The sequence below is a fragment of the Lissotriton vulgaris genome, chromosome 12, assembly GCF_964263255.1.
Source record: "Lissotriton vulgaris chromosome 12, aLisVul1.2, whole genome shotgun sequence".
Taxonomy (NCBI): domain Eukaryota; kingdom Metazoa; phylum Chordata; class Amphibia; order Caudata; family Salamandridae; genus Lissotriton; species Lissotriton vulgaris.
Window position 1 is genome coordinate 671023677 of NC_141700.1, and position 17562 is coordinate 671041238.

The window sequence follows — 17562 nt, forward strand, 5'->3', positions numbered from 1 at the left end:
TTTTCCAGTTTAGCATTTGAAGACTTTGGTCATATTCTGGTCGCCCAGAAAAAAGTTGCATTAGATAATGACTTGGAACTGAATGAAGTGGTAGATGCACTGCAGGATTTAGCAGCAGGCAAGGCCACAGGGCCTGATAATATTCCACATGAAGTATACTAATGCCAAAGGGCAGTGATAGCCCCCCTTTTGTTGGATTTATTTAGTGGCATATTCTGCTCAGCTGAAATTCCAGACTCCTGGAAAGAAAGGAATAATAATGTCTATCACAAGAAGGGCAAACCTAAGGAGAATCCCGGGTCGTACCGTCCAATATCCCTCATAAAATCTGACACTAAAATCTAAAAAAGGTTTTGGCTAATGGGCTGGGAAGGGTCATTGGCGGTTTGGTTTCTCCGTGGCAACATGGGTTCATCACCGGTGGAGGGACAACGGACCATATAAGACGGGTCATCACGTTGTTTGATGTGCAGGCTGTCACAGGGGGCCGGATCGGGAGATTGACAGCCAGATGGGTGGGAGGAGTGCACCTGGGACTTGAATAGGGCTAGGCATTCCCTACACAATGCTGGCTCTGCCCCCTGTGGCGAGTCTGATGTCCCTAGCCTGGCCAGTGAATGGTGAGAGGGGCTGAGCACAACAGAGTCCTCCAAAACCAGCTGTGCCTGTTTTTTCCCCCACCCTGCACACTCAGACAAAGGATTTATGTGTATAAGAAAGGGCTGTGACCCCATGTAAGTGGTTCTCTTGTTCCTGATCCTACCTTGAAGGGGGCCTACTGCTCCTGGGTGCCAGGAGGAAACCGCCACTGGGTGCTGCCTCCCTGTTGGAGGGCCCTGTGAGCTGGCCCCTGGGCCCAGCCTTTGCCCCCCTGCCTCCTGAAGGACTTCCCTGAGCTTTGCCTACAGGACCTTTCTACTGTAGCGCCCTGGGAGTGCTTCATTCTCCCAAGCGCTTTTATTTCCTGGAGAAGTGCTTTACTTTTGGGCTTGGAGGCATTGTGTTCTGCCCCAAGGAGGACAGCTGGTACCCGCAGCGCGACGCTGCATCAGGGAGATTCCCCCACTTGGCTGTGGGAAGAGCGGGTGCCCACCCCACGTTGTGCCGCTTTTTCGTGTGTGCCCACGCCGCATATTTGCTTATTTTTAGTGCCTCATAGCAGGTGCCCACCCCGCTTTATGTGTTGGTTTAATCGGGTGCCTACCCCGCGTCATATCTCCATTTGAGAGGGAGCCTACCCCTCGTTTTACCCAGATCGCTGCCTGTTGTACCTGGGAGGGCCGTCGCGCTGCTCGCAGTGACCCGGAAGTGCTTTCCCCGAGAACCGGAAGCCCACGGGAGCCCACCCCGCGTTCCGGTGTGGAAGAGAGAAGAGAGCAGCGTCGAGCCCAGGCGAGAGCCTACCCCGCACTAGTCTCGGGCCCGGAAGCGGAAGAGCAGGAGGACGGGAGCCCACCCCACCTCCACCCGACGTAGCCGGAGCCTCACCAGCAACTGAGAGCTAAGGCGAAGGGGGGGCCTGAGGTACATTGTCGGTACCTGCCCCGCCGCCTGTCAGCCCCGCGAGCCCCAAGAGGAAGCAGGCAGCCATCCAGGAGAGTCCCGCGTGGCCAGCCGGGAGACCCAAAGAGCGCGCGCCAAAGACCGGTGAGTGAAGCCCCGAGTCCCCAGAGCGAGCCTCCAATGCTCTGGGCCCCACCATTGTTTTCCGAGCCCCGAGTGGCTCCAACGTGGGGTTGCGTAGTGTGTACTTACCTTTTAATAGTGATTACTGGTTGTGTGCTACATTTGCTATTTGGTGCTACAGTTATTATATGTGCTATGTGCTAAGCGTTATTCCTACAAAGTGCTAATTCTACAAAGTGCTAGTTCTAAAAGTGCTTATTCGTGACAGTGGCCCACGTGGCCCTGTCTAGTGTGCATAATCTCCTGTAAATTCTGCCTGTGCCAGTGGCACATTGTAAAGTGTGTGTTTATTATCTAATGTGTTTGGTATAATACAAAGGCTATTTTTATATATAACCTTGTGTGGAGTTTCCTTTGTGGTGGGCCTTGGGTGTTGTTGCTGTGTGCGCGAGCAAACGCTTTACACATCGCCTCTGAGATAAGCCTGACTGCTCGCCCAAGGTATCAAGACGGTGAGCAGGAATTATCTTGGCGGGTGACTTCCTTGCCCTGACGTAGAATGGTGGTTTCTGCCTGGCTTTGGCGCAAGCCTTAGCCAACCGGAAATCCCCATTTCTAAAAGTGGGGGAAAGCGTGGTAAAATCTATTGAATCAGTATTAATAAACTTCATATGGCAGTATGAGAAAACAAGACGATCTTTGAAATTTCGGTCTTTATCACAAGAGAGAGGAGGACTAGCTGTTCCGAATATTCGTTTTAGGGCTCGCTGCGTAAAGCGCGTGAAAGCGCGCTCTCGCTGAGAGTACTATAGCTGTCGGCTCAGCCGACAACGAGGGGAGACAGGAGCTGGCCACTCACACATTGAGACACATGGCAGAGCAAGATTCCAACGTGCGCCTTGGGTCGCGCGCGTCGGAATCCGACTCTGCCATGCGCCTTGTTATCTTTTGGCATATCTCTTCAGCCAGATGGCGATACTACTAGACAGTGCCACGAATATAACGGACAGCTTATTTAGTAATGTCTGTCCTCCATCTATCTTTGAATTGTTACCAGGGAGGGAAGCCGTGGGGCTCCTATTGTTATTGTTATTGTTATTGTTAATGAGATTTTATATCGCGCCTAATCACCTGCAGGCCTCTAAGCGCCAGGAAAGATGGTAGTAAACAATAACTTAGCAAGATGGAGCTGGATTATACTGTGCTCATGCTTTTGCTGAACAGGAATGTTTTTAGGCTCTTCCTGAATCGTAGTAGATTCCCTTCCCGACGCAGTGCCTCCGGCAACCTGTTCCATAACTGAGGGACTAGCACTGAGAAGGCTCTCCCTCCCTTGGTCACTAGCCTGTAGCGAGGACAGACCAGTAATTGGGAGTTTGAGGATCGAAGTGTTCTCATAGGGCAATAAAGTTGCAGACGATCTTTGATGTAAGTTGGGGCTTTGCCATAGATTGCCCTATGGGCCGTGCATAAGTTCTTAAATTCCACTCTTTCTTTAATGGGGAGCCAGTGCAAACTTTGTAGTAGGGGAGTGGCTTTAGATCTCCTCGGTAATCGGAAGATCAACCGGGCAGCGTCATTCATTATGACCTGAAGTCTACTGGTCAGAGTTTTAGGTAAGCCAAGGTAAAGGGCATTACCGTAATCAATTCTGGAGATGATGGTGGCCGCTACTATTGATCGCATCATGGATTGTGAGAGGACAGGAGTTAACTTCCGCAGTTGCCTAATGATGTTTGTGCAACTTCCCACAACCGCAGAGATCTGAGGGGCCATTGACAGATCATCATCCAGTTTGATCCCCAGGCTCTTTACAGATGAGCTTGGTTTTGGAGCCGGGCCCAACTCTGTGGGCCAATAGAGATCACACCAAGGTGAGGCAGTGGATGGAATCACTAGTACCTCAGTCTTGTCAGGGTTGATTTTTAGCAGGTTATCCGTCATCCATTGCACTGTGAACCGCAAGATGTTCTGAGCTTGGAGTTGTGCGGCCGTGGTGTCATCGACACTTAGCAGCAGTTGCGTGTCGTCCGCGTAGTTATAGACTTTACAGCCCATAGTGGCCAGAGAAGCAATCAATGGTTGCAGGTAGAGATTAAATAGAAGCGGGGACAGGGCGGACCCTGTGGCACCCCGCACTCTAAAATCCCCATCTCAGATGTTTTGTCCCCCAGTTGTATCTTTTGGGTCCTTCCTGTAAGGAATGATTGCAACCATTGAAAGGCCTGGCCCTTAATCCCAAAGTCCTTCAGTCTATCCAAAAGCAAGGCATGGCTGACAGTATCGAACGCCGCTGATAAGGAATTGCGTAAAACGTATAGACGATATTACAACAAAAAAAGGTATAAAGTACTAGATAGTGTGTGGAGGATTAGGAAAGTTGTTCAGAAATCATTGGCCATACCGAAGTATAACTATTATACACCACTTTGGAATTCAAATCTCTTTCCTTATCTTAGTAGTGATAGGCTGTGGTTATCTTGGGAGCCGCACGGAATCAGAAGAGATGGGGATCTCTGTGAGGGGACCAACCTGTTGAGCTTCGAAGATGTGCCTTGGAAATTTGGAATTTCGTCGAATCAAGGCTTTAAGTTTGTACAAATTTTTCAAACCCTAGCAAGTATTACGCCTCGGATTATCCCAGGAGGTAAAATTAATATCTTTGAGTATGTTTTGGGTGGGGGCACTAAGATTAGTATTATTTTTAAAGTTTTAATCTCCACAATTCAAGATGATATGGATAAAGTTGAGGCTTCTTGGATGTTGAAACTAGGGGATTCAGATGTGGATCTGGATAAAGCTTTACAGCTGGCAGGAAATCTGTTTCGTTCTACGAATCTTAGAGCGCAACACTTTAAAACATTATATAATTTATATTTCACCCCAGCTAAGCTATTCGAGTGGGGAAAAGGGGATGATGATAAGTGCCCGAGGTGTCTCCAGGGGCCTGCAAATTTGGTGCATATGTTTTACAATTGTAGTACGTTAAATAAGATCCGTGCTGAGATTGAAAAATACTGGGAGGTGCTGCTAGGAGCTAAGATCTCCCTATCCCCTGTCCTGATGATATTGGGAACAAATTCCAATCTAGGGCTGAAAAAGGAGGAGGAAGCTTTTGTTTTATATGTGTTGCGGTTCTTAGAATATTGCTGGCTGCTGGTTGGTAGGACTCCACGGCTCCCTCCTTTCAGATGTGGTTGTCTAGACTGTTAGGGATCCATAACATCGAATCCTCTCTATATTCTCGAAGGGGCAGAAGGTTGAGGGAGGTGGGGCAGAACATCTGGGCCCCCCCTTAAGTGGTGGAGGGATTCTCGATTATAGATTGTAAACTAAGCTTTATGGTAAGATAATGTGCTCTCCCTGAGGTTGAATCTTGTGTAGTATCGCTGTGCGTTTTTCCTGCTCTGTTTTTAATGTCTTTTAATGTCCTGTAATTATCCTCTAGCAATGAAACCTGGTGTTTGTTGTTCTTTATTGATGAATTGAATGATATTTATTTGTAAATATTTCGTTTGTATAATGTATTGTTGGTTCAATTAAATATGTATGTTTTGTATGAATTTTTGATTGTACCAGGTATTTAATAAAAAAAATAAAAAAAATCTTTGCAACTTTGCACATTGAAAGATCCTATTTGTCTTACAACAAGATAAATTATAGTATACAGTGTTCAGAATCCAGGGTGCATTCATAGTTAATCAGATTACCTACATGAAAGTTAAAAACATTTTTTTTTAAAGGAGTAATGACATGGCCGGCCATGTCATTTAGCATGTGCACCTATGAAATGACACGCACTCCTTGTTTTTGTTACTAATACAAGATAAGATAGTAAATAATTAACATATGAAATTTAAGTAGAGCGAAAGTGTGTTTTTAAAGCAGAGGGGCTGACAGAGGGGCTGACATTAATTGTAATGGCATTTACCAACCATGTATGGAAAATACCCCAATCTATTCCTTCAAACTTGTGATAAAGGCCTAAATATTTTTGCACATTTTGGGGAAGCCTATCTTATAGTGTATGCGATACAATTTTTAAATAATGACTTGCATATTCACTTTTTTTTCAGTCCCAACTTGGGACCTCACAGCACTATAAGTATATGGGCCAGATGTACACAATTCTAACTTTGCATTTCCTAAATAGCGACTCCGTAGGCCTGACTTTTTAGGAAATGCATAATGATATGTACAAAATTTGCAATTCCAAGATAATAATTCCTACAGAGTGGGAATCGCTACTAGGGAATTGAAAATAGGAAATGCCATTGTATTCCCGCCTATGGGCAAAATAGGAAATGGTTTGCATTTCCTAAATTGCGATTTTCTAAATGGGAAAATCACAATCTAAAAACTGCAAAGCCAAAGGTTCCTCTGGGCTTAAAGCCCTCCTGGAGGCCCCCAGAATTTCCTAGTCCACATTTAAGTGTGCATATGCCCTGGAAGCATATGTGTGCTTCATGTCATATTAAAAAAATTCATTTAATTTTCACATGGTTACCATCGACTTTGGGTCGTTGATCACTGCATTTCCTAAATGCCCAATTCACATTTTGGAAATGCTTCGTACATGTGCCAAGGGAATCGCAAATAGTTAATCCCTTTTTTGCGATTCCCTAAATTGCTGTCACAATTTGCGATATCTGCTGGGTAGACATCGCAAATTGCGACTGCGGTTTGGCCATTGTAAGTAACAAAAGGTCATTTAGCATTTCTTATCTGGCCGAAATAGTGGTTTGGCCTATTAAGAAATGCTAAATAGGTTCGTACATCTGGCCCTGTGCCACTATTACTCAGTGAGAAAACCAGGATGCAGTTTTTGGCTGGTTACACACACAAAAATCAACAACCAAACCGTTTAGAGAGGGTCCAAGGGATATTTAATTTAAAGACCCCTACCTGATTACTATCCCCAGCTACTTACATATGTATAACACAAAAAACAGGGGGGTCTACCAGCTTAGTTATGTGGCTGCACTGTCAATCCGAGTTAACAGAATCTCGGGGTGGATAAGTCACATCAAGACAGCTAATTTCAAAACAAGGTGAACACTATATGTATAGGAAAGACCAACACGGTACAGATCATTCATACATGGTTGACAAATCCAAAACAATTAGCAAAGGGTTACCATCAAATTGACTCAATGATCAGTCCTATCATATGGCCGAACCCCGGTGCAAATCAGGCTAGTCCCCTGATCATTGGGACTTCAAGCGCAGCACCATTGGTTGCTGGTCAAGGATTTGGTCCACCCATACAAACAGACCAACAATGATGGCTGATCTTTGATGGTAAAGTGAGAAACTGTGCAACAGAAAAAATAGTGACTTTAAAATAGGATGGAGTGTCCTCCTATTTCTAACTTTATTCTACGGACGAACCACACCTCCTAATTAAAAACATAGAACAGTGCAAAAAAGGACAGTCAACAAATATCTGTCTAATAACGGGCCAACATGTTTCTGCCTAGCGGGTATTTTATCCCATGGCATTCTTCAGGGCCTCTGTTCTTACAATAGTTGCACTAAGTAGTGATGAAACAAAAGAAACACCACCACCACCAAAGTGAAAAAGTAGGATGTAAAAGGGTTGAGTACGATACAACCTGTACCAACCAATGACATTAACCCTCCATGTCAGATAGGAAATACGAATTCTATGGAGGAAAATGCATAGTCATTATAAACATACTATGTCAATCACCTATACAATGTGTTTCACCAAAAACAGTTTCAAAGAAAATATTGAATTTATGCTCACCCTTCATGATAGGGAAATGGACCTCACCTCACCTGGACCTTGCTCAGGTTCTACGAGGCCCCGCACTACATAAATATGAGAGGTAAAACAGAAGTAGAGCACCCATAGAGCATAATTACACAGTCTATTCCAGTGCCCAACATTCCTGTCCATTAGATCCCCTTACACCTAAGGACCAACATGTGAGGAGACTCTAGTAACTGAACTATGTGTGCCCAGCCCCTTGGTGTCAGGATCTAGAACGTGAAGCGCCTACCTAGAACTACACTTCCCATGAACTTAGGGAGTAGAACTACTGGTCCCATGATCCTTTGCGTCGCATGGATAAGGCGGGGCAGGACCAGGAAACAGTGCTCGTGATTTTGTTTGAGTTACAGGGAGCTTGTTTATGTTCCTGACGTTCGTTTCCGCGTGATGCCTTTGCCACGCCAGTCCTTGGAACCCGAGGGGAAGATTGCACAGCCTGGTAACGTGTTCGCGCAATGCGCTAATGTTTGAATTGCTCTGCTTCCGTTATGCTTGGCAGTCGGTTTAGACTTTGAAACCTTTGCTGCTGCAAGGGGTTTTCTCCGTGTGTTTCGTTCATGCTGTACAGTACTGTTGCTAAATCACCTCCGGAGGGGGGTCATATCATTCTCGACTAGTGACGGATTGCTGGGGGGGGGGGGTGTCCTCCGCAATACCGGTACGAAGGATAGTGTTCGTGGCATATTCTATGAAGGAGTACAAATGCCTAAGCGGATGTTGGTAGTGCTTTGAACTACAACATACCGTGTTAGGTCTACTGTTTATTGCTGATTCCATAAAGGATTACAAATGCCTAAGCGGATGTTGGTAGTGCTTTGAACTACAACATACCGTGTTAGGTCTAATGTTCATTGCTTGTTATATAGAGGATTACAAATGCCTAAGCGGATGTTAGTAGTGTCTTAAACTACAACATACCGTGTTAGGTCCTTACTGGTGACTAATTTACATGAACTTGGTTGGCTTTCATCATGCAGCAGTGACTTGCCTGTTGAATGGGGATTTTAGTACTCTTTACATTATTCCCTACATCCCTAACGGTGAACTGCTTATTGAGGTCTCAGCTTTCTTAAAGACAAGGTTATTCTTAAAGCGTTATTTACTACTGTGTGGGTAGGTATCTAGAGTAGTGTATTTAATTTAGAAGGACAGAGTGCTTGTACTTTATGTTGATGTTTATGCTTCTTGTGTTATGCAGGCAGGAGGGACTTATGAAGACAGCTGTGTGAAGAGGCAGGAAGGAGTGTATCACAGGTGAAATGAGGATATGTTTCCTTTAGCGAGAATTGAATGAGAGTAGCATTTAGAAAAATATTAATGCTTGTGTGCTTTTTATTTACAGCTTCTTTTCCCCCGCTGACCCTTTCCCTTCTATCTTTTCTTTTGGGTTTTTCCCCTTTTGGGGTTTTTTCCCTCACCGTATCTCCTGAATACCCTGTGATATCTATTCAGGGTGTTTGGGGGGTCCGGAGGTGGAGCATTTCTTCAGCATACGGATCCTGCAGAGTGTGATCTTGACAGAATCACGAGCCCACGAATTTCACTCTGCCCGATCCGTGTGTGGGAGTAATGGCGTCCATGGAGGATGTACTACACGCTTTAGTACTGGTACAACAGGAGTTGGCCGCCTCTAAGGCAGAAACGGCTGCTTTGAGGGAAAAGGTGGATAGGTTGGGGAGTAACCCATTCAATGCTTCCGCCCCTGCTTCCAATGTACAGGTCACTGTACCACCTCCCATCCCTTTGGCTAATCCTGAAAGGTTTTCTGGTGACCCCCGAAAGGTGCAGGTGTTCCTGACCCAGGTTCTTATGCACTTTTCGTGTAAACCGTCTTCTTTCCCTACCAATCATTCTAGGGTAGCGTTCACTATTTCTTATCTGGTTGGAGATGCAGCTAACTGGGCAGTACCACTAGTAAAAAAAGATGACGCTATATTGTCGGATTGGTCCGCTTTTAGAACCGAATTCGAGAGGGTTTTTGATCGGAGGGCTACTTCATGTAGTGCAGATAGGGAACTTTTGGAACTGCGGCAGGGTAAGGGAGAACTTGTTCCTTATTTGACAGCATTTGACAGGTTGGCGGCCGAAGCGGAATGGCCAGAGGAGAACAGAATGTCCCTCTTTTATTTAGGGTTGAAAGAGGAGTTGAAGGATGTGGTGGCCCAGGTGGATCCACAACCCACCAATTATGTGGACATGGTGAATTTAGCATTGAGGTTGGATAGCCGTCTCACTGAGAGAGGGGGTGGCAGGAGACGTTGGGACAAAGGAACTTACAGTTACGAAAGGACCCCTCGCAGAAGTGTAGGCGGAGCAGAATCCGCACCTGAGCCCATGGAGATTGGTGCTGTTAGGGCTCCTTTGTCAAGAGAAGAGAGGGAGACAAGGCGAGTACAGGGCTTGTGTATGTACTGTGGGAAGAAGGGACACTACGTTAGGGAGTGTCCCTCCACACCCAAGACCTCTGGTGGTTTCAACAGGTTTAAGAGGGTGGCTGTTTCATCTAATGTGTCAGATTTAACAGCAAGAGATGACAGCAAACCCAAGACGGACGGAGGGCAGGAATGGAAACTCACCTTGTTGTCCTCTGCAGGACCAGAGGAAAATGAATCACATCTTGTAGTGGTTATGACTATTGAAAGCAATCATGTACAACATCAGGTGATGGGGATGGTGGATTCTGGAGCCACAGGCAATTTCATTGATGATGGATTAGTAACACGTTTGGCATTAACTCGTGTCATAAGAGAAAGTCCTGAAGATGTGTTGGCCGTTGATGGTAAACCGTTAACATCAGGCCAGATTACTGAAAGAACCAGCGAAGTAGGTTTGTCATTGGTGTTGCATGGATATGTGCATTCAGAGGTAATGTCTTTGAACATCATCGCTGCTCCTCAATATGAGGTTATCCTGGGCATGCCTTGGTTGCACAGACACAATCCTGTGGTGGATTGGAAGACAAAGACCTTCCGTTTTGTACCCGAATTTTGTCAGGATCATTTAGTGCCATGTGTTCCTGCTCATGTCGCGGTGTTAACAACCCCGTTTTTGGCTGCCACAGCGGCTGAAAAAAATGTCCAAGTACCCAAAGAATACAGGGAGTATAGCGATGTTTTTAGTGAAACGAAGGCTGAAACCCTACCCCCACACCGGGAGTATGATTGCCGCATAGACCTGGTAGAGGGAGCTACGATACCAACCTGTAGGGTTTATGCTTTGTCGGTACCTGAGACCACTCATTTGAGGGAGTACATAGACCACTACGAGCGTTTGGGGTTCATCAGGCCTTCCCGTTCTCCCGCGGCTTCTCCTCTCTTTTTTATAGCGAAAGCTAATGGGGATTTGAGAGCGTGTGTGGATTACCGAGTATTGAATAAGAATACCGTACGCAACCGTTACCCTCTTCCCCTTATTTCGGTATTGCTCGACCAGGTGAGAGAGGCCAAAATCTACACCCGCTTGGACTTGCGTGGGGCTTATCACCTGGTTCGAGTAAGAGAGGGGGACGAGTGGAAAACGGCGTTCAAGACGAGATTCGGCCTTTACGAATACTTGGTGATGCCATTCGGGCTTTGTAATGCCCCAGCGGCATTTCAGTTTTTCATAAACGATGTGTTGAAGGAGTATGTGGATCGGTTCGTGGTCATGTATATTGACGACATTTTGATATACTCTCAAGACGTCTCATGTCACACAGCCCAGGTGTGTAAGGTTCTGGACAAATTGAGAGAACACAGTTTATACGTAAAGTTGAGCAAATGCGAGTTTGGGGTTCAGGAAGTGGAATTTTTGGGAGTGAATCTTAGCCCGTATGGCCTACAAATGTCCGAGAGAAAAGTTAAGGCAGTCCAGGATTGGCCAGCCCCAAGAAACGTGAGAGAGGTACAGAGCTTCCTAGGGTTTGCAAATTATTATCGCAGATTCATACTGCACTTCTCTCAGACTGCGGCTCCCATCACAAGACTGTTAAGAAAGGGGTCATCTTTTGTATGGACTCCTGAGGCGAACGAAGCTTTCCAGGTATTGAAAAGAGCCTTTACAACTGCACCCGTGTTGGCACATCCTGTACTGGAAGCGCCTTTCATAGTTGAAGCTGATGCTTCTGATGAAGCCATAGGGGCAATACTATTCCAGAGAGATTCGGATAATGGAAAGCTCCATCCAGTCGCCTTTTTGTCAAGGAAATTGAGTCCGGCGGAGGTCAATTATACAATTGCTGAGAAAGAACTATTGGCAATTAAAAGAGCATTCCAAGAATGGAGGCCCTACCTCTGGGGGTCTAGTCAAGCGGTGACGGTATATACCGATCACCGGAATCTTCAGTATAAGACCTCTGCAAGACATTTAACGCAAAGACAAATGCGGTGGATGCTGTTCTTTTCTGAATATAACTTCGTGGTGACTTTCCGTCCTGGTGTAGAGAACAGGAAGGCAGACGCCCTGTCCAGGCAGGACACAGGTACGGAGTCTCTGGAAGATGTACAACACTCCATTCTCCCTCATGATAAAGTAGTGTGTGTGGTTCGCGCTGAGAAGTTTTTGGGAGAGATCAAAGGCGCCAGGTCTTTGGGTTCTTGGGAACGTTGGGCGGCTAAGAAGCCAGGTAGGAAGGTGAGACAGGGACTGCCTTTTCAGGGAGAGAGCTTGTTTTTACCTACGGAGGAACTGAGGATGAAAGCTTATAGCTGGTGTCATGAAGTACCATTGGCGGGACATCCAGGGGTTACCAAAACTGTGAGACTGCTTAGAAGATATTTCTGGTGGGACTCTTTGGCTTTGGATGTTACCAGATGAGTAGGGAAGTGTGACAGCTGCGCCAGAGCCAAAGGAGAGAACACCAAAAAGAAAGGTCTGTTGATGCCTATGCCGACCCCCGCTCGCCCTTGGCAGAACATAAGTCTGGACTTCATAACAGGCTTACCTTTGGACCAGGGTAAGTCAGCAGTGTTGGTGGTCGTAGACAATTTGACAAAGATGGGACATTTTATCCCTTGTGGAAACCTACCTACGGCAGGTCAAACTGCTCAATTGCTGGCCTCACGGGTCATAAGACTACATGGCATTCCGAGGGTAATCGTATCCGACAGAGGTCCACAGTTCATAGCTCGCTTTTGGCAAATGTGGTGCAAGGCTTTGGGCATAGAGGCGGCGCTATCCACAAGCTTCCATCCTCAAACCGATGGAGAAACGGAGCGTCTAAATCAGACATTGAAGAAATACATGCGCTGTTACTCCGAGGCTGCCCATGAATCCTGGGTGGACCTACTATGGATGGCTGAGTTGTCTTACAACAACACCTGGCACAGTTCAACGGGAATGTCACCTTTTAAAGCCAATTTTGGATATGACGCGAACACCTTGCCAGTAGACATCTCCACAGAATTGAACAACCAACCCACAGTGAGAGAACGGGTTGTGACACTAAGAAAGGTGCATAGGTGGGTCCAGAAACATCTCCTGAAAGCCAAGGAAGCGTATAAAAGATGGGAGGACACACACCGTACTCAGGGTCCTGTGTTTCAGGTGGGAGACAGGGTGTGGTTGTCCACACGATACATCCGGTTTAAGATGAGGAGTATCTTTCATCCACGGTTCATTGGACCTTACACCATAGTGAGACAAGTGAATCCTGTGGCTTATAAGTTGAAGTTGCCTGCTTCATTGAGAATCCATCCAGTGTTCCATGTGCAGTTGCTAAAAAAGGCCTTTTCCGCACGCCGGAAGGCACCGCCCCCTGTACTTTGTGACGGTGGTCTGGAGTATGAGGTAAAGTCTATTCGTGACTCCGAATACCGTAGAGGGGTGCTCTGGTATCTGGTCTCATGGAAGGGATATACGGCAGAGGACGATTCCTGGGAGCCGTGGCACAACGTTCATGCCCCCAGGGCAGTCAAGTCTTTCCATACAAGGTTTCCTGGCAAGCCGGGTCCTAGGAGGCGCCTGTGAGGAGGGCGTACTGTCAGGATCTAGAACGTGAAGCGCCTACCTAGAACTACACTTCCCATGAACTTAGGGAGTAGAACTACTGGTCCCATGATCCTTTGCGTCGCATGGATAAGGCGGGGCAGGACCAGGAAACAGTGCTCGTGATTTTGTTTGAGTTACAGGGAGCTTGTTTATGTTCCTGACGTTCGTTTCCGCGTGATGCCTTTGCCACGCCAGTCCTTGGAACCCGAGGGGAAGATTGCACAGCCTGGTAACGTGTTCGCGCAAATGCGCTAATGTTTGAATTGCTCTGCTTCCGTTATGCTTGGCAGTCGGATTAGACTTTGAAACCTTTGCGGCTGCAAGGGGTTTTCTCCGTGTGTTTCGTTCATGCTGTACAGTACTGTTGCTAAATCACCTCCGGAGGGGGGTCATATCATTCTCGACTAGTGACGGATTGCTGGGGGGAGTGTGTCCTCCGCAATACCGGCACGAAGGATAGTGTTCGTGGCATATTCTATGAAGGAGTACAAATGCCTAAGCGGATGTTGGTAGTGCTTTGAACTACAACATACCGTGTTAGGTCTACTGTTTATTGCTGATTCCATAAAGGATTACAAATGCCTAAGCGGATGTTGGTAGTGCTTTGAACTACAACATACCGTGTTAGGTCTAATGTTCATTGCTTGTTATATAGAGGATTACAAATGCCTAAGCGGATGTTAGTAGTGTCTTAAACTACAACATACCGTGTTAGGTCCTTACTGGTGACTAATTTACATGAACTTGTTTGGCTTTCATCATGCAGCAGTGACTTGCCTGTTGAATGGGGATTTTAGTACTCTTTACATTATTCCCTACATCCCTAACGGTGAACTGCTTATTGAGGTCTCAGCTTTCTTAAAGACAAGGTTATTCTTAAAGCGTTATTTACTACTGTGTGGGTAGGTATCTAGAGTAGTGTATTTAATTTAGAAGGACAGGGTGCTTGTACTTTATGTTGATGTTTATGCTTCTTGTGTTATGCAGGCAGGAGGGACTTATGAAGACAGCTGTGTGAAGAGGCAGGAAGGAGTGTATCACAGGTGAAATGAGGATATGTTTCCTTTAGCGAGAATTGAATGAGAGTAGCATTTAGAAAAATATTAATGCTTGTGTGCTTTTTATTTACAGCTTCTTTTCCCCCGCTGACCCTTTCCCTTCTATCTTTTCTTTTGGGTTTTTCCCCTTCTGGGGTTTTTTCCCTCCCCGTATCTCCTGAATACCCTGTGATATCTATTCAGGGTGTTTGGGGGGTCCGGAGGTGGAGCATTTCTTCTGCATACGGATCCTGCGGAGTGTGATCTTGACACTTGGACTCCCAGGTCTACCTTCCAACACAAATATATCCTCATAGAGGTTAATTATCTATTCATAGTGGGACTACTACTGAGTTGCAGACTCTAACAACAACATTCTTTCTGGCTGTGTTATCCATACTGAGCTTCCTGTGGCTTCTCATACAATGAATCAGCTATAGACTCACCTATCCGTCGGTACCTCAAAGCTCACATCTGAGTCTTGGGGGAGGCACCGACCTGTAGATGGTCTCTCCTTAAATAATTAACTTGGGTTTGTTGGTATTGTAACCCTCCGCCTCACTTGTCAGAATAGCAACAATAAATGGCAGTTCTTTACTCTCGAGCGATTATTTTGCCATCCCCAGTGCTTATCTCTACTGAATTGGTAGCAAATAACCAGAAAGCATTATTATTAACCCTGTTTGTTGTAAAGTTCTAAGCGCACTACTTTACACTCGAAATCTCGCGGAAATTCGCACTCTAAACTACAACATGAGGTTATCAGCCCCATTTTTGTAGTTCATTGGGTGATATTATACAGTGATGATCGAGGGTCTATTACAGCTCCCGGTCGTTCAACCAGCTCCGATCGATGGCAGTGATCCAATCAACGTGACCAATAATGTGATGCACTCGGCATTTGCTCTGGGTGTGTCGCGCAACCACTCGCATTAGGGACAGCGCTTTCCCAAATACAAGGGACTTTGTCTCGTGTCGAGATCTCGCGAGATCTCTTATACTCTGAACTACACAATGACCTCATGTCTGCCATTGTGGCAGTTTAATTATAAATGACACTTCTAGCAATGTTTAGCAACCCAGCTCTGTGGCTCACAGTCTTACAAATACGGTATTTGAACCCATAGGGGTTTAGGCTTTGCTAAATATTTACATCCATAGTACAAATGCCCACTCAATATGTATCCCCACAGCAAAGGGCACCAAATAAAGAGAGGGGCATCCTCTTGTAAAACCTGGTGGTACAGAATTCACTATTCCTGTGGTACATCTACACCTTTTTTAATGCAGAATGTCATGATAATGAGGTCACTAATAGTCATGATGGTATATGACACTGTATCTCTTCACTTAGGTCCTCACTACGGTAATGAACCTAAAGCCACACCGCATAGATCTATGACATCTCTAATAGGTGGTAAAATGTATGTCTAAGTACATAGGAAGTGGGGGCTTATTCTGAGGTCATGTTAGAGTGCACTGATTCCTCAAATGGATCCCTATAACAGAGTCCAGGGAATATCGTCGTTCAATCCGATGGTATCTGTCTGGAGCTTATAAATCAATTTTTATTCCTTTAAGAAAAGGTAACTTGATACATCACTTATATGTCCAGGTATAAAAGGCTTCTCGAGGACTGTCCATTGGAAGTCAGTCTCATTATGTTGTTTCTCCAAGAAGTGTCTTGTGAGTTTTGTGTGGGACTTCTTGCAGCGAAAAGAGCTCTTGTGCACTAACATTCTTGTGCGGACTTTTCGGGTTGTCATACCCACATATCTAGTAGAGCAGCTGCATGTCAACATATAGATTAAGTTATTGCTGTTGCAGTTGCTAAAAGTGCACTGCACCCATGGTCTATTGGTACCAATGTCTATCTCACTTGTATGTTTTGTCTGGGGGCAAACAGAACAAGTGCCGCATGGGTGGTGCCCCACCACCGGAGGGAGATTCCACAGGGTATCACCAATTTTCTTCAAGGTTTCTTTCGGGCGTGTATGCACAAGCCGGTCCCGAATGTTGCTGGCCCGTTTAAACGCAAATAGGGGCTGTGCTATCTTGTCCTTACTATGATTGAGAATGCGCCAGTGTTGTCTCACGATTTTTTGAATACTGTTGCTCCTAGTATTAAAAGTACTCAAAAAAGTGAGTCTTTCTAACTGTGGTTTTGGAGTAGGAGTTCAAGGAGGGCTTCTCTGTTGTTATTCATTGCTCTTTTCCTTGACCTCTTGATCAATGAACTGGGATAGTGTCTTTCCTTCAGTTGTGTGCACAAGTTACTGGCATGTGCTTCAAAGTCCTCCTTTTTCGAGCAGGTCCTTCGAACTCGAAGGAACTGCCCATAGGGTATATTTTGGCGTAGGGACTTAGGATGATAGCTCTCGTAGAGGAGCAGAGAATTGCGCGCCATGGGTTTCTTGGACACTTCTTTGAGAAACAACACAATGAGACTGACTTCCAATGGACAGTCCTCGAGAAGCCTTTTATACCTGGACATATAAGTGATGTATCAAGTTACCTTTTCTTAAAGGAACAAAAATGGATTTATAAGCTCCAGACAGATACCATCGGATTGAACGACGATATTCCCTGGACTCTGTTATAGGGATCCATTTGAGGGATCAGTGCACTCTAACATGACCTCAGAATAAGCCCCGGCTTCCTATGTACTTAGACATACATTTTACCACCTATTAGAGATGTCATAGATCTATGCGGTGTGGCTTTAGGTTCATTACCGTAGTGAGGACCTAAGTGAAGAGATACAGTGTCATATACCATCATGACTATTAGTGACCTCATTATCAAGACATTCTGCATTAAAAAAGGTGTAGATGTACCACAGGAATAGTGGATTCTGTACCACCAGGTTTTACAAGAGGATGCCCCTCTCTTTATTTGGTGCCCTTTGCTGTGGGCATTTGTACTATGGATGTAAATATTTAGCAATGCCTAAAACCCTATGGGTTCAAATACCGTATTTGTAAGACTGTGAGCCACAGAGCTGGGTTGCTAAACATTGCTAGAAGCGTTATTTATAATTAAACTACCACAATGGCCGACATGAGGTCATTGTGTAGTTCAGAGTGTAAGAGATCTCGCGAGATCTCGAACCGAGACCTCTAAGTCCGTTTTGGG